The sequence below is a fragment of the Pongo pygmaeus genome, chromosome 2, assembly GCF_028885625.2.
Source record: "Pongo pygmaeus isolate AG05252 chromosome 2, NHGRI_mPonPyg2-v2.0_pri, whole genome shotgun sequence".
NCBI classification, from domain to species: domain Eukaryota; kingdom Metazoa; phylum Chordata; class Mammalia; order Primates; family Hominidae; genus Pongo; species Pongo pygmaeus.
In genome coordinates, this window is record NC_085930.1 from 186,132,439 (window position 1) to 186,154,359 (window position 21,921).

At 41.5% G+C, this 21,921-nt stretch overlaps 1 long non-coding RNA gene across 1 annotated transcript in view; it reads right to left on the bottom strand.

Moving 5' to 3' along the window:
• Positions 1–21,409, bottom strand: part of LOC134739203 (uncharacterized) — a 48,253-nt gene extending 26,844 nt beyond the window's left edge. The window contains exon 1 of the long non-coding RNA XR_010125789.1: positions 21,306–21,409. This is a non-coding gene — a long non-coding RNA (uncharacterized LOC134739203). The remainder of the gene's footprint in view (positions 1–21,305) is intronic.
• Between the last annotated feature and the right edge of the window lie 512 nt (positions 21,410–21,921).

The window sequence follows — 21,921 nt, forward strand, 5'->3', positions numbered from 1 at the left end:
CTGAACGGATAAAGAAAATGTGGTGTACTCACATGTTCTCACTCATAAGTGGGAGTTGAACAATGAGAACACATGGACACGGGGAGTGGAACGGTACGCACTGGGGCCTGCCGTGGGGTGGGAGACAAGGAGAGAGAGAGCATTAGGACAAATACCTAATGCATGTGGAGCTTTAAACCTAGATGATGGGTTGATAGGTGCAGCAAACCACCATGGCACATGTGTACCTATGTAACAAACCTGCACATTCTGCACATTTATCCCAGAACTTAAAGTAAAATAAAAAATAAAAATAAACAAATGAAAAAACAAAAAGAAAACACATACACGGTGGAATACTATTCAATCATAAAAAGGAATGAAATTCTGTCATTTGTAGCAACGTGGATAGAACTGGAGCTCATTACGCTATGTGAAATAAGCCAAGAACAGAAAGATAAATATCACATGTTCTCACTTCTATGTGGGAACAAAAAAAGTGGATCTCATGGAGGTAGAGAGGGTTATTACCAGAGGCTGGGGGAAGGAAAGGGAGTCGGGGATGAAGAGGAGTTGGCTAATGGGTATAAAAATACAGTTAAATAGAAAGAAGAAGTGATAGTATTTGATGGTACAGTAGGGAAATTATAGTTAACAATAATTCATTGTATATTTCAAAATAGCTAGAATTGTAATGTTCTCAACACAAAAAAAAAGATAAATGTTTGAGATGATGAATGTCCCCATTACCTTGATTTGCTCTTTATATATTAGATACATGTATCAAAATATCACTTGTACCCCCAAAATACGTACAACTATGATACATCGATTGACAAACACAATAAATAAAGTTTACAAGCTAAACACAACTGAGTTTTGTCAGAAGCTTAAAGACATTAAGGAGCTTTATTATCAGGATGCGCGTCAAGAGCTCTTCCTTCTCCATCATCCTTGTCCTCATCTCCCAGTCTACATCTAATTTACAAAATCCTCCAATTCCACTACTCAGCCATAAAAAATAATGAAATCCTGTCTTTGGCAGCAATGTGGATGGAACTGCAAGGGAAACAAGCTAAATCTTAAGGAAACAAGTTAAGTACTTCATGTTCTTATTTATAAGTTGGAGGTAAACTACATGTACACATGGACATACAAAGTGGAATAGACACTGGAGACTCCAAAAGGTGGGAGTGTTGAAGGGGAAAGAGGGATGAGAAATGACATAAAATTTCTCTATTATATATAATAGAAATTACACTATTTGGGTGATGGTAACACTGAAAGTTCAGATTTTGCCACTACACAATATATCCATTTAATAAAATGCACCTGTATCCCTTAAATCTATAAGAGTTTTAAAAAACTAAATCCTGCAGTTCCACCAAGCACTGGCTCTGAGTTGTTGTCCATAAAGCTTCAGCATTCAGAGAGTAGCAGGTCCTTAGGGTTGTTAGCAGTTGTGGTGTGATATTTGAGTCACTATTCTAAAAATCTCTAACCACACGCTGAAGCACTTGGATAGTTCAGAACTCTCTGGAGGGTTTTGCAAGGGTTTTAATTTATATTACAGCTGATATTACATTTTGTTGCCTGCCAGGGAACCATTTTGTACTTCCAGGAAAATATCTACCCACGAATGTTTCTGTTAGAATATTAGGCAAGCAACGGAACACTCACGGAAACCGACTCACACATTAAAGAGTCCTACTGTCTCATGTAAAATGAAGTCCTTTGGTAGTTTTGTTGCTAATCTGGCAGCATAAAAATATCAAGAAAAGCCTGTGTTCTTTTCTCATCATGCTCTGCTATCCACATTGTTGTTTCATCTTTAGACTGGCTCTTCCTGTGTCTTTAGGATGTTTGCAGTAGAAATCTGTACTCACAGTGTTCTCATTCACATTCAGTGGGAGGGAGACAGAATGGTTCCCAGAAAGATCCTGGAGGAGAAAGGAGGATCTTTCCCATAAAGCCCTGACAAACCATTTCTCTCAACTCATTGGTCAAAATACTAAAACACCTCTTTTCTTGAATGGGCTGACTCTTAAGATTAAACTCATTGGCTTAGAGTCTTAGATCAGAAGATCCACCCCTGGAGACAAATGAGGTCAGCTTCCTCTGAGCCCCATGGGCTGAGTGAAGGAGGGGAGGAGACCTGAATGAAATCCACGTATGTTAAAAAGGACATAATAGAGGGAGGGCAGGCAGCTAAAATCTCCTATGCTAATGAGCGCACATAAATATAGTTTCTGGTCTGAGAAAACAAACATCAGTACATTGAATTGTTCCTGATTTTTCTTTTAAAAGTCCCTAAAATAACTTCTTGAGGGAATACTTTCTAACAGTCCACATACAAAGAATCCAAGCCGGGCATGGTGGCTCACGCCTGTAATCCCAACACTATGGGAGGCCTAGGCAGGCGGATCACCTGAGGTCAGGAAATCGAGACAAGCCTGGCCAACATGGCAAAACCCCGTCTCTACTAAAAATACAAAAATGAGCCGGCTGTGGTGGTGCATGCCTGTAATCCCAGCTACTAAGGAGGCTGAGGCAGAAGAATTGCTTGAACCCAGGAGGCAGAGGTTTTGGTGAGCCAAGATTGTGCCACCGCACTCCAGCCTGGGCAACAAGAGAGAGACTCCATCTCAAAAGAAAAAAAAAAAAAGAAAAAAAAAGAATCCAATATGCTTCAACAGAAATGTTACATGCTTAGGTCTATATTAACCTAAAACTTTCACTAAACATGATACAAATTTGACAACAGGTAGGCCAGGCTGCGGTGGTTCACATCTGTAATCCCAGAACTCTGGGAAGCCCAGGCAGGAGGATTGTTTGAGCCCAGGAGTTTGAAGCTGCAGTGAGCTATGACCACACCTCTGAACTCCAGCCTGGGCAACACAGTAAGAGCCTGCCTCAAATATGTATGTGTATATATATATATATATACACACACACACACACATATATATACACATACATATATATACACATACATATATATGCACACACACATATATACACATACATATATACATACACACATATATACATATATATACACATATATATACACACACATATATTTATATGACAACAGGAACATACAGTAAAACTCTCTCAATGTCTATTGTTTCTCTGGGTCTCAGTTTCCCCACCTATTAAATACAAGATGAAATCAATGGGTTCAAAGACCTTTCCCAACTTTACATTTTTGTCTGTGAATCCATGCGCACCTACATCACCAAGTGAATATACATAACAATTTGCACATGTTTTTATTCATCATTATATATAATCTCCTATTATATAGACTTTACTAGGTAAAGAGCTGACAAAGACAAATATAAGGGTGAGGCAAGTTCCTGCCTTCCAGAGCCTTCCCTGGGGAGAAAAGGCAGATATAAGAAAAAGTCAGAAACTAGGGCAGCAGCTGTGATAATTGGCAAGCCACATGTAGAGGAATGAAACTGGATCCTCATCTCTCACCTTATACAAAAGTCAACTCAAGATGGGTCAAAGACTTAAATCTAAGACCTAAGACTATTGATATTCTAGAAGGTAACATTGGAAAAAAATCTTCTGGACATTGGCGTAGGCAAAGACTTCCTGACCAAGAACCCAAAAGCAAATGCAACAAAAACAAAGATAAATAGATGGAACTTAATTAAACTAAAAAGTTTCTGCACAGCAAAAGAAATAATCAGCAGAGTAAACAGACAACTCACGGAGTGGGAGAAAATATTTGCAAACTATTTATCTGACAAAAAACTAATATCCAGAATCTACAAGGAACTCAAACAAATAAACAAGAAAAATAAAACAAATAATCTCATCAAAAAATGGGCTAAGGACATGAATAGACAATTCTTCAAAGAATATGTACAAATGGACAACAAACATTAAAAAATGCACAACATTACTGATTATCAGGGAAATGCAAATCAAAACCACAATATGATACCACTTTACTCCTGCAAAAATGGCCATAATAAAAAAATAATAGACGTTGGCATGGATGTGGTGAAAAGGAACACTTTTACACTGCTGGTAGTGATGTAAACTTGTACAACCACTATGGAAAACAGTATGGAGATTCCTTAAAGAACTAAAAGTAGAACTACAATTTGATCCAGCAACCCCACTGCTGGGTATCTACCCAGAGGAAAAGGAGTCATTGTATGAAAAAGACACTTGCACATGCATGTTTATAGCAGCACAATTCACAATTGCAAAAATATGGAAGCAGCCCAAATGCCCATCAATCAATAAGTGGATAAAGAAAATATGGTATATATAGGCCATGGAATACTACCCAACCATAAAAAGGAATGAAACAATGGCATTCACAGCAACCTGGATGGAATTGGAGACCATTATGCTAAGTAACTCAGAAATGGAAAGCCAAACATTGTATGTCCTCACTTGTAGGTGGGAGATAAGCTATAAGGATGCAAAGGCATAAGAATGATATAATGGACTCTCGGCTGGGGTGGTGGCTCATGCCTGTAATCCCAGCACTTTGGGAGGCTTAGGTGGGAGGATCACTTGAGGCCAGGAGTTTGAGACCAGCCTAGAAAACATTGTGAGACCTGTCTACTAAAACTACAAAAAGTAGCCAGGCATGGTGATGCACACCTGTAATCCCAGCTACTTGGGAAGCTGAGGCATGAAAATCTCTTGAACCCGGGAGGTGAAGGTAGCAGATTGCACCTCTGCATTCCAGCCTGGGTGTGACAGAGTGAGACTCTGTCTCAAAACAAAAAACAAACAAACAAAAAGAATAATATAATGTTCCCACCCAAAATTATTGAAATAATAAAATAAAATACAATAAAGTAAAATAAAAGACTTCCCAGAGCTTTAAAAAAAGAAACAGCCGGGCTTGGTGGCTCACGCCTGTAATCCCAACACTGTGGGAGGCAGAGGGTAGTAGGGGATCACCTGAGATCAGGAGTTCGAGACAAGCCTGGTCAACATGATGAAACCCCTTCTTTACTAAAAATACAAAAATTAGTTGGATGTGATGGCACACGCCTGTACTCCCAGCTGTTAGGGAGGCTGAGGCAGGAGAATTGCTTGAACCTGGGAGGTGGAGGCTGCAGTGAGCTGAGATCACGCCACTGCATTCCAGCCCAGGTGACAGAGCGAGACGCCATCTCAAAAAAAAAAGAAAAAGAAAAAGAAAGAAAGAAACTTAGCACAGTTGCTAAGCAACCATAAAGTGGAACAGAGGCCTATTCCTGCAGTAAGGGTGAGGTTCTTCTATAGCTAGAAGAACATGTGTGGCTTAGAACAGGGATCCCCAAACCCCTGTGCAGCAGGCCCAGGCCCTGTTAGGAACTGGCCTGTTAGAAACTGGGCCACACAGCAGGAGAGGAGCAGCAGGTGAGCCAGCCAGCCTTACCACCTGAGCTCCAACTCCTTTTGGATCAGCAGTGGCATTAGATTCTCACAGGTGCGTGAACCCTATTGTGAACTGCACATGTAAGGGATTTTGGTTGCCTGCTCCTTATGAGAATCTAACTAATGCCTGATGATCTCAGGGGAAACAGTTTCATTCCAAAAACATCCCTTCCCCACAACCCACCTCCCATCCATGGAAAAAATTGTCTTTCATGAAGCCAGTCCCTGGTGCCCAAAAGTTTGGGGACTGCTGGTTTAAAAGATGGAACAGAATGAGGAAGGAGTTGATTCAGGAATTGATTTAATTTGCTCATGGGACTGAGAAGACAAGATTGATTGGATGGTGGACGATGTTGATGGTGATGCTTGACGGTGTAATAGCTGCAAGTGCCTGTTATTACCGAGCAAAAGGGGCTCGCTGCCTGATGCACTAGAAATGAATACTACGGTACTGGGTTTTTGAGACAATAAAAGTTTTTACCGTAGGTCAACCAACAAGGAGACAGGAGTGCAGTTCAAATCTGTCTGTCCTTGCTGGCTCTAAGGCAGTCATTTCATTAGAAAAGTTTCAGGGGATGGGTTCTGAGATTACTAGGTGATGGTGGAAGGAAAGGAGAGGGCTAGAAAGTCCTCGGGCATGCGCAGTTATCTCTTCATGCTACCTCGTGGAACACGTGCAAATTCAGGGGGAGTTAGTATGAAACATGGTGGAAATTTGGGCTGTGACGTCAGCAAGCTCATTCTGTACAGACTTGGGCTGGCCATATGGCTTCCAACTGATTTCAGCCAGTTTTTTTAAATCTCACAAGTAAAGGGAGTTTCAGCAGCGTTCCCTTAATGGCATTTCAACAGGCGACCTACCAAGTGCTAGCACTTTAGTGGCAATATTTCATATAATCTTCACAGTAACTCTAGGAAACAGGTGTTATAATCTACGTGTTACCCTCAACTCACCTTGCCCAAGGTAAATAATAATAATTAGTAGTAGTAGTAGTAACAGTACTACTAGTAGTAAATCTGTGACTAAAACACAGGTCCCTGCAACTTCAAAGACCACACATACTTTTGTTCACCACACTACTCTGCATCTTTGAAATGCAGTGGCTTTTCAAAACATCCCAGTGAGCGTGAAAGTCAGGCTACACATCCATTTATCCATGAGGGCCTACTTAGCAAAACAAAATGTTTATCGCAAGGCTACATCTTTTTTCATGCAGACGACAATAGCTTTATCGATCCAACAGAGGGGTTGGGGAAGGAGGTACTTTCACAAAGTAGATTATCTACTTATCGGATAGAATTATGACAGTGAAAATGATAGGCCAGGTGTGGTGGCTCATGCCTGTAATCCCAGCACTTTAGGAGGCTGATGCATGCTGATCACTCAAGCCCAGGACACCGAGACCAGCCTGGACAACGTGGTGAGACTCCCATCTCTACAAAAAATTAGCTGGACAGCGTAGTGTGACTGTGGTCCCAGCTACTTGGGAGGCTAAGGCGGGAGTATCGCTTGATCCCAGAGAGGTCGAGGCTGCAGGAAGCCATGTTCCTGTGCCACTGCACTCCAGCCTGGGTGACAGAGTAAGACCCTGTTTCAAAAAGAAAAAGGTAGCATTGCCCATTAGCCACTGAAATGTTAATATCTGGACATATTTGAGAAATAATAACACAGAGTCAGCTTTTAGAATTTTATTTTGTAATTGGATTGAGGGACTCTGTTGGAAAGTGAGAAAGTCCCTGGGTTCCTTGCTATTCTGTGTGTGATCATACTGCTGAGAGAAAGAGACAGAGAGAGACAGGGGAAACCTTGCTCATCTACACAGACACTGCGCCTCCACTTCCATCACCTGTAAAGCAATACTTCCATGAGATATTCAATTCAACCCAGCATATATTAGGAACTCTTATAACGGTTTCTGGGGCCCAGGCATACACCAGTCAGTGTCACCCCAGAGTATGACTATTATATGAAGTACACAAGCTCCATCCTCTAGTCTGCCTTGTTCAAACCAAAATGAAGGCCCTGCCACTCTGCTGTAATTCCCCAGCATACTCCCCAGGAAGTCATGTACCATGACTGCTGAACTTCCTTCACCAGGCACCATTCCCTCCCCTACAATTGTTAAAAAAAAAAAAAAGCCTTTTGATCTGTGACCTGCATTTAAAAACTGACATCTGGTGGTTAGGGTGATAATTAGACATCATTTAAAAGTTATTTCTTCCTTGTTAACTGAGTTACTCTGTGATCAAATTATGGGATAATTTAGATGAATTCAGGCATATTGATTGTATAATCTATAACATGTGTAATTAATAACTACCCCCTAAAAGCTCTGGGTGAGAAACTGTAAGGATTCACATTAGGCAAAAAGTCAAGGCCTGAATGGCATTTTCTCCTCAATGCCTTTTATTAACTACATATGAAAGGGAAAGCTTTCAAAGGAGATGAAATCAAGATTAAATGCCAGAATTTATCGACATTGTTGCACAACTTACATCCCTAATGGCGGTAGACTGGTGTAACTTGGGAATTCTCTTGCCCTAGGTAATTGAGGTGTCATCTTCTTGGATTGCACATCTTTAAGGAAGGTGACTCTGGCTGCTGGCTTCTTTTTGACAGTTTTACCCATGATTCTCAAGTCACAAATGAGGCTAACCCAGCCAAGGGGGTTGCAATGATACACGCTGGTCTTTTTTTTTTTTTTTTTGAGACGAAGTTTTGCTCTTGTTCCCTAGGCTGGAGTGCAATGGCGCGATCTCGGCTCTCTACAACCTCTGCCTCCTGGGTTCAGGCAATTCTCCTGCTTCAGCCCCCCTGAGTAGCTGGGATTACAGGCACCTGCCACCAAGCCTGGCTAATTTTTGTATTTTTAGTAGGGATGGGGGAGATGGGGTTTCACCATGTTGGCCAGGCTGGTCTAGAACTCCTGACCTCAGGTGATCCACCCGCCTCGGCCTCCCAAAGTGCTGGGATTACAGGCGTGAGCCACTGCGCCCAGCCATGCTGATCTGTCTTGAAATGAGCTGATGCCAGCAGTGTAGTTAGAATAAGCTGCTTCTACTTATGCCCAAATAACAACAACAAAGGATTTACTTTGGTTGTGGTAAAAGTGACAAGGGTCAGATTTCCGTATTCTTGAATCTTATCCTACCATTTACAACCACACCAGGTCACCTAAAATATGCACACATATACACACAAACATTATTTATTATTAACTAAAATATCTGCCCCAAACTCCTTTCTCTTCTTCTACCTTATAAGCTGGGTGGAGCATCTGTGAGACAAAAGGACATCTTGATCTGTTCTGTAGGCAAACTTAAGACATTCATTCAATGGCTTCTTTGTCTTGGCCCACCTTGGTGCTACCAGGCCCTCAAAGAACCTGATGGCACCTGAACAGGAGGCATGCCAAGAAGTGAAGAGAGCAGACCTCATTTAAAAGAAAGAGAAAGAGACGGCATTCACTCAAAGAGAAGGGTCTGCCTTCCCCATTGGTATATTCAAGGAAATGTGGTTATGTTTCATATTTACACATGGGCTGGTTGGGCACCTTCATCAATTTATCATCCTTTTTCTCCACCCATGAATGCACCCGTTGGTGGGATGGTGACTTAATGATAGCAGTTTGTATTTGTTGAGCTCAGCACTCTGCTAAGTGTTCTACATGTACTGTTTTATGGTCAGGTAAGTGCCAACACAATCGTCAACATCTAACTATATGTTTCCCAAAAAATCCCATTCCTCCTTCACATATTTCAGAGTTCTTCCTCCTTAGAGGTAGAATGGGGGAGAGATAAGGAGTAAGGAAAAGAAAGACACTGACAACATGAAAAAAAAAAGACCAGATCTTAAAAAGAAAAACTGGCCACGAGAAATTTTCATTGGTGAGAGAAGCCAAAAGATCTTTAAAATAAAGATGGCTACTCTTCGATTTTAAATTGTTTCCCATGCAGTGTTCTATTCTGAGATCACTCTGCTGTATTAGTCAGCTAGAGCTGCCATAACAGATTACCACAGACTGAGTGGCTTAAACAACACAAATCTGGAGTCCAGAAGCCTAAGATCAAGGTGTTGGCAAGGTGGGTTTCTTCTGGGACCTCTCTCCTTGGCTTGGAGATGGCTTTTTCCTGGGTTTCCACATGTTCTTTTCTGTGCGTGTCCATGTCCAAATGTCCTCTTCTTGTAAGGACACATGTCACATTGAATTAGGGCCCATCTCAATTATTTCATTTAACTTTAATTACCTCTTTAAAGACCCTTATCTCTAAATGTGGTCTCATTCTGGGGTACTGAAGAGTAAAACATAAACACATGAATTTGGGGTTGGGGGAATATGCAATTCAACCTCTAGCACCACCACCCACCCACACACACACATACACACACTTTATGCCAGACTTTCAGTAAAAATCTGCAAGATACACTGTCTTGGGTAAAAGGAAATTGGTGGAAAATTAAAGACAAAGTTGTCTTCCATATATGGAATTAATGACAAAAATAGAAGGAAAAGAAAGTGGCCAGGAGGTGAGATGCAAACAGGGAATAAGAACTTAACAGAAGCAGGAAATCAAGACTAGGAAAGCAAAGAAAAATGTGCCAGGAACAGTTTAACCCTACCCCCATCACAGAGATACTAGGATTCCCAACCAGATGTGGATTTGGCCTTGAGTGTATTTTGTTTCGTTTGTTGTGAGTATTAAATGAATGATAAATCCTAAATACTGGACATCTTTGGGTGACATGGTGATAACTGGTATGGCAATTTTTCAGTGAATTACCATTAAATCCCAGCCTATCTAATCACAGGTCATGCAACTCATTGCAGTAGAAATGTAATCCAAATATTCATCTCTTGATTCCCAGACCAGTTTACCATCCCTCATCATTAAAACAGAACTAGAGAGGATGACAAGGGCTAGAGGTGAAAACAACAGTGGGCCTCTCCTTGGATCCAAGGCAGCACAATGATTCAAAATCAAATGTGCGGCTGGCCAGGAGAGAAATTCAGGTGACTCACGGATGCTCTTTGACTCAATCCTGTGTAATGGAATTTCAAAACAGGAATAACATGATTACACCTTCCAGCAATTCACAGCCAATATTTTCAATTAAAAATCACTGGGTTCTAGCCTTAAATAAGGCTATTGAATAACTTATGCTAATAAATGGCTCTCCTTCACACTTACAAAATTATTCTAAGCCACTGGGGAAAGGTCACTTCTGCTAACAGTTTGCAAAAAAAAAAGATCTTCCCTTTGGTTCTAATTCTGGGTGAATGGCATGCCTGTGGGGCTGACTGACAGGACCCTGTGCCAGCATGGTGCCACATGCCAGCTGGTCAGTACAGCTGAGGAGCATACGTATGCTGGGTCCTGTATCAGCAGTCTCAGCTGGTCACTGACAAGGCAACCATGCTGAAGACATATTTTGCAATTTGGTCACACTAAAATTTGATCGTGTGTGTATGTGTGAGTCCATGTGTGTTTAATGATATGAATCAATACAGTTTATTGGCAATTGTTTTTCAGACTGACAATAAGCAACTCAAAAGCTCAAATAAATTGTTTCTCATCTTTTTGGAATCATGTAGAGCAAATAGGTGTAAAAAAGGAAAAGGAGAAACAGCCAAAAAAAGAGGACAGGTAAATGAGACATTTTACAGTACATTAAGGTATGAGGCTGGCACTGCATTCTTACTAAAATACACACACACACAAATTGGGGCCTTACAGAGTAAAGAAAATAAATTTAAACTCCAGCTCACCCAATGCAAATTCAAGGCATTCCATTCTTACTGTTCACTCCCAAAAGCTACAATCTGGCCAGTAGGACAAGAATTACGCAGGCATAAAAATATGAAGCAAAAATAAGGGAAGAGAATGGGTCCCTGAAAACCTTAAAGAAATGAAATATTCTTTAAGAAATATTGGAGGGGTCTGGAAGCAGACACTGGAACAGCAACCAAATCAGTGTTCAGGTATCCAGGAAGCTGTTTGGGGTGGGAGGGAGTAAGACTTACAAGGGCAGCCTGACCCCCAGGAGGCCACAGGTCGAGTTGAGGAGTTAATGCAGGATGTTGCTGACCAGCAAGAACTTGCAGAGGAGATTTTAACAACGATTTCAAGACCCGCAGGGTCTGGAAGAGTTTGACAAGAATGAGCTCATAGCGGAATTAGAAGAACTCATCTCACTTCAAAGCCGTAGGGCTGCATCACTGCTCCCTCTACAGAGTGCACAGGGGAGGGGAAAACTGGCCAGGGCAGGGGGCAGTAAGCAGAGCAGCAGATGCCTGCTGTTTATGATGTTGAATTACACAAAATAAACTGTATTTGCAAATCCAACATTTAGCTTCTGGGCTAGATGTAATAACTTCACTGCTGAATCCTCAATGGAAGGGCCACTTGTTTGCAGATGAAGGTGTCTGAAAATGTAATCTCTGTCCTTTTAAGACAGGTGACTTGTTCCACATTTCTCTGTCAGACTTGTATGGTACTGGAAGAAAAGCCATTTTTTAAAAGTCATAGACCTTTCCTTGTCCTTAGCTGTAATAATGCATCTGATTTTGGTTTCCTAAAGAGCTGTATTTCTCTTCAACCCTGTGTGTACCTCTCTTGCCCACTCCTCATTCCCACTCCACCGGTCTTTTGGAGTTTGTGACTCTTATTCGAAATTGACAATATTCTCTTGAGAGCAAGTAAGATTGTTAGAATTAAATTGCAGCCATAGAGTTTTTAAATATAATTCTAAGGTCCTTGAGGCTGTTTGTAGTAACTGCTAGATAACTTGTTGGAAACATGTGCATACATTTGTATTCAAATGAAATTATAGTTTGCACTATCATCTATTAAATATCTTGATTAATTTTTTTAAAAAAGGAAAAGGAAAATATTGGAAAACCCCAAAAAGCAATTTTATTTTATTTATTTATTTATTTATTTTGAGACAGAGTCTCGCTCTGTTGCCCAGGCTGGAGTACAGTGGCTCAATCTTGGCTCACTGCAACCTCTGCCTCCCAGGTTCAGGTGATTCTCCTGCCTCACCCTCCTGAGCAGCTGGGATTACAGACACATGCCACCATGCCTGGCTAATTTTTTTATTTTTAGTAAAGACAGGGTTTCACCATGTTGGCCAGGCTGGTCTTGAACTCCTTATCTCAAGTGATCTGCCTGCCTCAGCTTCCCAAAGTGCTGGGATTACAGGTATGAGCCACCATGCCTGGCCCAAATAACAATTTTTAAAAACTCAGATGCATAATAGCAAAATGGAGAGTCATGTGGCTAATCAGCATGCTTCCATAAACACAAAGAATTCCAAAGATGATAATCCTGACACCAACATCATCAGTATTAAGGTTCTTCTAGTAATAAGGAATAAATACAAACTCTGGCTAGATTCAGAGACATACGAGAGGAGAAAGGGGGAGAATGAATTTATTGGAAGGACACTGGAAGGATTTCATAAAGCTCTAGGGGCTTGAAGGGTAATTTCCTGTAGAGCATTGATTTTCAACCTTGATTACATAATAGAATCACACGGGTAAGTGTAAAAAAAAAAAAAAAAAGTAATGCACTGGCTCCACTCAGATAAATTACATCAGAATCTCAAGGGGTAGGGCCCTTGAATAAGTATATTTTAAAAGCTTTCCAGCTGATTTTAGTGCATAGCCAGGGATTGAGAACTACTCCTCTGGAATGTTAGAATTAACGCCCCTCAATCTTTATGACTCCCTGGTCCAGTGTTTTTAGCTCAAAATTCCAAAATTTCCAGGAGAGAGATGTAAGTGGCCCAGTTTACATTCATAGGATACCCTGAACAAATCTAGCCACTGCCAAGAAAACAAGGTCATATTGGACCAGACATAGCCGCTGGGAGTCCATGTCTGTGGGTCAGGGCAGGTTGAATTACTGTGAGCTGGGCAGCCACCCAGAAAGTGTCTATTACACCACCCATGGGTGTGATGGGAAGTTTCATGCTTAACCACTACTCCCTTCTTCTCTGAGAACACACAGATAAAATGACAAGACAGAGTCCAGATTCCAGTAGGGCAGCCCAGGGTGACACCGAAGGGACTGCAGAGATGTTTCATACACCCCAGCCAGTGAATGAATCCTCCTATGTTCATTCATTCAAACACCAATGTCACCTGGTAAAAGTTCTGGGTTAGAGATAGAAAAGAATGATTTGTAATTATTGTAACAAAGTGTAAGTCTCTGATCTGCTCACCTTGTAAATGTGCAATAGCAGCTTAAGCAATAAAAGAAAAGCTTCTCTTAAGTACATAAATCTTTCCTAGACAAGCTAGTTTATGCCAATGGTAATTTAACAGGCCCTCTTTTTCCCTAAGTAGTGTCAAGATAAACTTCAATCTGAATTTAGTTCTAACACAAAGTTGGAATTAAAGAAATTCAACCTAACTTTTTTTCATGTAATAAATAAACAACTATTCCAGCTGTGACATAGATATTAAAGGGAAACACACTGCGTGTGTAGAATAATTTACAAATTGAAAACAGTATATATACTTCAAAACACAAGCAAATGAGAAGTACCTGCAAAGCGTGCAGCACCAGGAGAAATCAAGGTGAGACAGCTGCTGCTTTCAAGACAGCCACCAGTTTGAATGGGTGACCAAACCTACGCTCAAAGAGACAGTCAAGTACCTCAAGAGAGCATGCAATTCAGAGTCAGAATGAATGATTCATTGGTAAGGGCCACATGAGTACACCAAAATCCAGAGTAGCTTTGAGTCATGAGCCCAGCCCTGGCCCCAGAGGTCTCTCACAGTAGACCATGGAATGGGCTGGTCAATCTCATTAACATCCCACTGGAATCCAAAACACACAAGAGCCTAGGGATCATGAAGGAAAAGCTGTATATTCATATTGCTTTCAGGTTCAGGAGAAAAGAGAGAAAATAGCAGAGCCCTGAAGTATCAGGTAAAGCATATAAGGGACTGTCACACAAAATAGTCATCTTTGTTTGGATTCTTCCATAAGCAGAGCTTGAGACAAGGAATTTGAGTGCGAGTAATTTATTTGATAGGTGAAGGAAAACACGAGTAGGGGCATGGGGACCTGAGACGGGGAGGAGAAGACAGATAATAAAGGATGTGTAATCAAGTGGGTTACCCCATGAGCAATTGGATCTTTTTATTTATTTTTATTTTTTGTATTATACTTTAAGTTCTGGGTACATGTGCACAACGTGCAGGTTTGTTACATAGGTATATATGTGACATGTTGGTGTGCTGCACCCGTTAACTCATCATTTACATTAGGTGTATCTCCTAATGCTATCCCTCCCCCCTACCCCCACCCCACAACAGGCCCCGGTGTGTGATGTTCCCCATCCTGTGTCCAAGTGTTCTCATTGTTCAATTCCTGCCTATGAGTGAGAACATGCGGTGTTTGGTTTTCTGTCTACGCAATAGTTGAGCAATTGGGTCTTAATGCTGCTACGGAGAAAAACCTAGGTGAAGAACACACAGTCAGAATTATCCCACCCAGGGTGAGGGATCTAGGGTATGTATACAACAACAGCCATTAGTGATTGGTAGATGGGTGCCGTAGGGGAAAACAGGAAGGTGTTAATAACCTGGCAATTTGGCCGGGCACAGAGCCTCACGCCTGTAATCCCAGCACTTTGGGAGGCCAAGGCAGGCGGATCACAAGGTCGAGACCATCCTGGCCAACATGGTGAAACCCCGTCTCTACTAAAAATACAAAAATTAGCTGGGCGTGGTGGCGGGCGCCTGTAGTCCCAGCTACTCGGGAGGCTGAGGCAGGAGAATCGCTTGAACCTGAGAGGTGGAGGTTGCAGTGAGCCGAGATCACGCCACTGCACTCCAGCCTGGTGACAGAGTGAGACTCCATCTCAAAAAATAATAATAATAATAACCTGGCAATTTAAGTCTGCTGAGCATGTAGGTAGATTGGCTCCAGCAGCCAGGAAAAGCCTTCGGTGAATGGGATGTGAGATTGGCAGTTGACTTCAGCTGGTCTATGATGAAATGGTAAGACTTGAATGGATAGGGTGAGCTCTAACAGCATTTGCTGTGATTTCCCACAGTGGAAAGAGCACTAGATTTGACATAAGGATACCTATGTATGAGGCCAAGACCACTAATACCTAGTCCTGGGAATGGCAAGAGAAGCAGATGCAGATGATACATCCTTTACAAATTATAAAGTATAATATGCACACTAACTGTAATTATTAACTAAAAATTTTCAAAACTGAAGGATTATAGCTAGTATGTAGAAAAGGGAGTAGCCCTTAAAGTCACAGTCCTGTGTTCAAGTCCCAGTTCCACCCCTTCTTGACTGTAGGGCCATATTTCAGTGACTTCACCTCTCCTTACTTATCAAATGAGGGCAATTAATAATACCTACTTCATAGTTCTATTGGGATTAAAAGCACATAAGCATGTAAACCATCTAGGACAATATCTAGCAAATGGTAACTATCTACTTCATCACCCTTCTTATCATCGTTAAGTAGAAATGTTTGAATGTTACACATAAAGTGAATAGTAATGCAGTAAATTCTATCACAGTTAATTTCTATTGATCTATGTTAAAAGCTAGTACACACAATAACAATAAGTGGATGGATGGATGGATGATTGTAAGGCTAGAATTAGAGACTGTAGAGTGAGTGGTTAAAAATAAAATACTCATTTTATGTTATTCTGTTTTCAGATCATCTAAAAGCAAATGTTCAATATTTTCTACATCATCCTAGATGCTGGCTGGTAAGGGCTTAAATTACACTAGCAAACAAATACAACCAGGAGAGTACAGTGTCTGTGAAACTAAAACCAATTCCTATTATGGAAAACCATTTTTTATATGTCTGCTTCCCTGCTTTAGTAAACAGAACCCAGAGAACATAATTGAATATTTGTTGATTGAAAATCTTGCAGTGTCTGTGAGTTCTCATGCTGAACATCAGTTCTCATCACACAGGCCTGTAGGTGTACTTGTGGGACGGCAACAGATTACACAGAATCTTTAATGGCCTTGAGAAGCACTCATAAGGCTTCTTTTTCTTTATCTTTATCCTTTAAGAAATAAATAAATATTTGATATCAGTTGGGTAAGGTTTTTGTTTGTAAATTTTTTCCATCTGATTAAGTTTAGGGGAATTTTGTTTGTCTACTGCTCTCTGAATAAGATGAGCTCTCTCTGCCTCTCTGCACACTGAGTCGGGGAAGTTGAGGGGGTCCTTTATCACCTTCCTGAGCACTGTGGGACTAGATACTTTCCTCTACTGGTCTAGACCTAGAGATAAGGTTAGTAAGCCCAGCTTCTCGTCCTGCAGTAGCACCTCCAGGCATTAATCTGGGGGACTCTTCCAGATGCATTCTGAGTTTTTCAGCAAAGAGTTGTTCATAAAGAGCCATGCCCACCACCCACCACACATCTCAGCTCTCTCTGGTCTGGCCTCTCTTCCTGTTCTCAGCTCTGCCTATAAGCTCTTTTCCTAAAGTAATGAGGCATCCCAGGATGCACCTCCTCATGACCCATCCTCTCTCTTCTTTTTTTTTTTTTTAGTTGTTGTTTTCCTGAGATGGAATCTTGCTCTGTCGCCCAGGCTGAAGCGCAGTGGCGCAATCTCAGCTCACTGCAACCTCTACCTCCCGGGTTCAAGGAATTCTCCCGCCTCAGCCTCCTGAGTAGCTGGGACTACAGGCACCCGTCACCATGTCCGGCTAATTTTTGTATTTTTAGTAGAGATGGGGTTTCACCATGTTGACCAGGCTGGTCTCAAACTCCTGACCTCGTGATCCACTCGCCTCGGCCTCCCAGAGTGCTGTGATTACAGGCGTGAGCCACTGCTCCCGGCCCTGTCCTCTCCCTTATTATGCCAGCCACATTGAATCCTGGAAGTTGTACTCTGGACATGGGCCTCTCAATGGATATCAGAGGGAAAAAGTCATCGGGGGAGGACAGGAGATCTAGGAAACATAGTATAATTATTACTGGTTCAGCAGATAATTGTCTTGCAAATAAAAGCCAGTTACCTGATTCATTGACTGGAGAGGACTCAGAGTCCCAGGTTTAAAGGTGAATATTGACCTTAGTCACCGTTTTCTCGCTCTATAATATTCTGGTTCAGTGAGTGGAGGATATAAAGCCATAGAGTGCTTTTCAAAATCTAACCCCAACCATGTTTCAGTAAAAATACGGTCTATATAGATTCAACTCTGTTTCCTCCTTGGTTTATAGCTTTTGTGCTAACATTTTTGTAGTCATTTGTGGCTATTTTCATAGGAAGTTTTGAGGAGCGTTATCAGGCATTGCTTTTTAATTACCATACCAACCCAGAAATACCAGAATCAGAAGAGTGAAATTCCAGTTACAATAAAAACTGCGCATAAAAGTCATCTAACTGTTATCTGCAGATATCAAGAATGCAGTAAAATAGTGCTGGATTCTGTGCACTAAAGCTCATGCCCTTGGCTCCTGAGAAAGCCCTCAATGCAGAAACTAACAGTTGTCTAATCCAATAGCTGTGCTTCTTTTCCTCCTCAAACAGCTCAGTTTGTAGTTGGGTACATTATGGCCCAAAATAAAAGATCCATTTTTCATTATCCCCTGCTGCTGAGTGACCATGTGACTAAATCCTGGCCACTAAATTCTAGAAATGTTGTATAGGACTTTCAGGAAGTTTCCCTAAAAGTGAGGAAGTACACTCTTCTTCTTTCATAATTCCATTCTGCTGCTTGGAATGCAGATGTGGGGTGGCTGGAGCACCAGCAGCATCTTAAAACATGAGGATGAAAGTTGCATGCCAGAGATAACACAGCAGACAGCTGGAAGGAGCCTGGGTCACTGATAAATATCTTGAGCCCCTATTCCAATCTTATATTTCTGATTAACAAACCACCTAAAATGTAGTGGCATAAAACAATAGCAATCATTTACTATAATTCTCTCTCATAATTCCAAGTGTCGTCTAGGGAGCTCTTGCTCAGGGCTTCTCATATGGGGCTAGAGTCATCTGAAGGCTTCCTCACTCACATATGCAGAGGTTAATGCTTATTATATGACTGGGATCTCAACTGCTGCTCTAAGTCAGAACACTTGGCTTCCCAATGTGGCCTGGACTTCCTCAGATGCCTTACAACATCTGCTTGTTTCTGATCTTGGAATCTAGCTGCCATATAAAGCCCTTTGTGATCTGCTCTCCAAAGATAGGTTCAAGGATGAGGTCTCAGACTCACTTCTGGGAAAAGGGAGGACAGGGAATGGCAAGATCATGGTTCAGGAAAAGCAGAAGATATTGTTACAGCCGTCTCTAAAACATAAAATCTAGTCAGGCACGGTGGCTCATGCCTGTAATCCTAGCAATTTGAGAGGCCAAGGTGGGCGGATCACCTGAGGTCAGGAGTTCGAGACCAGCCTGGCCAATATGGTGAAACCCTGTCTCTAATAAAAATACAAAACTTAGCCGGGCGTGGTGGCGTGCCTGTAATCCCAGCGACTCGGGAAGCTGAGGCAGGAGAATCGCTTGGATCTCGGAGGCAGAGGTTGCAGTGAGCCGAGATCGTGCCATTGCATTCCAGCCTGGGCAATAGAGTGAGACTCAGTCAAAAAACAAACAAACAAAAAAGGCCAGATACAGTGACTCATGCCTGTAATCCCAGCACTTTGGGAGGCCAAGGTGGGCAGACCACAAGATCAGGAGTTCGAGACCAGCCTGGCCAACATAGTGAAACCTCGTCTCTACTGAAAGTAAAAAAATTAGCTGGACATGGTGGCGCACGCCTATAATCCCAGCCACTCAAGAGGCTGAGGCAGGAGAATCACTTGAACCCAGGAGGCGGAGGTTGTAGTGAGCCGAGATCATGCCACTGCACTCCAGCCTGGGCAACAGAGCAAGACTCTGTCTCAAAAAAAAAAAAAAAAAACATTTAAAATCTGTCAACACCCCATGCCAGCCCTAAATGTCTTACTTCCACATGTATCTTATGTGAGAAGCAAACATCTGTATTGTTTGAGTGGGTGTTAGTATGAGTTTTTCTCTGATGTGCAGGCCAGCCTGATCCTGACTGATAGAGCTCCCGAGGCCATCGCTCATACTTGATCTGCATACACTTTACACACTACTCTAACCGGCTTGTTCCATCTGGAGGCTCCCCCCAAGGAAGATAATTGACAACGGTAGAGAAAGGGGGGCAGGGGGAACGTTGTTAGAATCAAGCCAGGCACACTCATAGCAACATCAACGGAGAAAAGAAATGGAAAAGTCATATACAGTCACCCACACTATCAGGAGGCATAGCTATCTATATGTGGCCAAAGACAAGCAGCAGAATTATGTGAGTCAAAAAATCCTGGGATTATAACTAAGTACAGTAGAATTCAAGAATTAACAAGGCCCCTATAATATTAAAAAGGAATTGAGTTTACTCATGGCAGCCTGATTAAAGATGATTTTTGTACGTATTATTACTGAGGACAATCTCTGAGAAAAGATTTCCTTGTAGGTTTTTGAGACATGATTTCATATTCTTATAATTTTTTCTTAAAAGAATCTCTGAAAGATAATTTACTAATGCCCAATTCCATTTTTGAATTAAGTGAACAAATAAAAGACACAAAAGCAATCTTAATTCAGTCAGAGATGTTCAAATTAAGCTCAATCTGCACATTAATTTTGCACCTGGAGGAGCTACTGCATAGCTGTCCCACGATGCCCTGGGGAGCACAGCAGCACCATTTTTCTGTGAAGAACCCTAGATCTCAGGGAAATATTCAAGAACAGAGCAGGGACTGTCCATAGGAAAGCCCACAGTCTACAGAGTGCCCATCTCCACTTTCTCACTGAGAAACTGGAGTTAATGTTGTTTCTTCTATCCTTTGTTGTTTTGTTTTGTTTGGGGTCACAATATGCTTTTTGCTTCTTAGGGTTCTAAAACACCTTGGGATCAACCAATACTAAATTCAGTTTAGAAACTCAAAAGAAGAAAGAGTACTTCAGTCAACATTTTTCTCCTTCTTCCATCAACCCCAAAGAAAAAGAAACAAACGATTTAAGATATACAGCTATTTCCTCACTAGCAGTGTTAAAAAAAAAAAAAAAAAAAAAAAGGACTTAACCCCTGAAATCATGTAAGTCCTTCCCTTCTTGATTCTATTTGGCCTTACTAAAATTAAACCTCCATAGACATGTCAACTCTCATTTCCACCAAACTTCAGAGTTTTCTATACTTTATTATATTCAGAAATGGGGTTCATAGTTACCAAAAAAATACTCATTTTTTCATTATGGTCCCCCACACACTGTTCACATCTAAGCCACAAGGAATTGGTGGTACAGACACACACCACTCCATCCCCTGACTTTGCGCTATTTCCACCACCAGAAATGCACGTGCATTTGTTTCCAACTATTTTCCACTGCAAAGCCCACATCAAATGCCTTCTTCTCTGTAAGCCTTTCCTCGCCTTCTAAATTAGAATTAACCTTTTCCTCCACTTTCAACAAATAAATACTTGAGTTCCTACTGAATGCTGGGCACTATTTTAGGGTCAAGGGAAACAATAGGGAGAAAACATGGCAACGTGCCACCCTTCTACTGGAAGAGATAAACATTAATCAAATAATCAATGAAAAAAATGTAAAATTGTGATATATGCCATAAATGGGTGGCCACGGTGCTCTATGATAAAGGACATGTGATCAGCTATATGGTAAGTCAGAAACTGTAAAGGGCCTGAAATTTTATCTAGCTCACAAGTTAACAAAATAGCCTGCCAATTTTACATACATATAATGACAGAAGATACAAGACTCCTGGGTCAGAAACATGGATACTTTGTTATACCAAAAACAGCAGCCAGGGCAGTCTCTTGTATAGCTCCTCCACCCCCCAATCTCCACAAGGCTGTGGATGAGGGACCAACATTACCTGCTTATGCGGTAAGGTGCACCACAGGAGAGGAACCCTGAATTTTAGAAGATTGGCTCTTATAAGGCTGTTCATCTGCTCATACACCTCTCTGGAAAGAAAGAGAGAGTAATGTAAGCAAATCTCTGGGGAAGAGGAGGAAATGTCATCACTACTCTGGAATGTGAGCAAATGGCTCCAGGAAGGTATGTCTCTAAAAGTCTCTAGGAAAACACCATCTCTAGCTTCCAAGAGTATTTGCTATTTAAGCATGTCCTTTGCTCAGGAAGCTCAGATGAATGAGAAATGAGAGAAATCCAGAGAACTGTCTCCTCACATCATGAACATCTGAGAAATTTTCCCTAAGAAATAAAGTGTGTGCTGAAGAATAGGTAGGAGTGCATGGGACTGGGGGGACTTGGGGGCAGTGCATCCAGGAAGAGAAATTAGCATGTGCAATGCCAGGAACAGGAGAAAGCATGGTGTTTTCAAGGAAGTGCTGCACAGCTGAAGCACACATCACTAAATCAGTCTGAACAGACAGACAGGGACCAGGTCATGCAGGACCTTGCAGGTTCATATTAAGGATGTGATTGCTTATTCCAAGGGCAAAGAGTAGCTAAAGATGTGTTTTAAG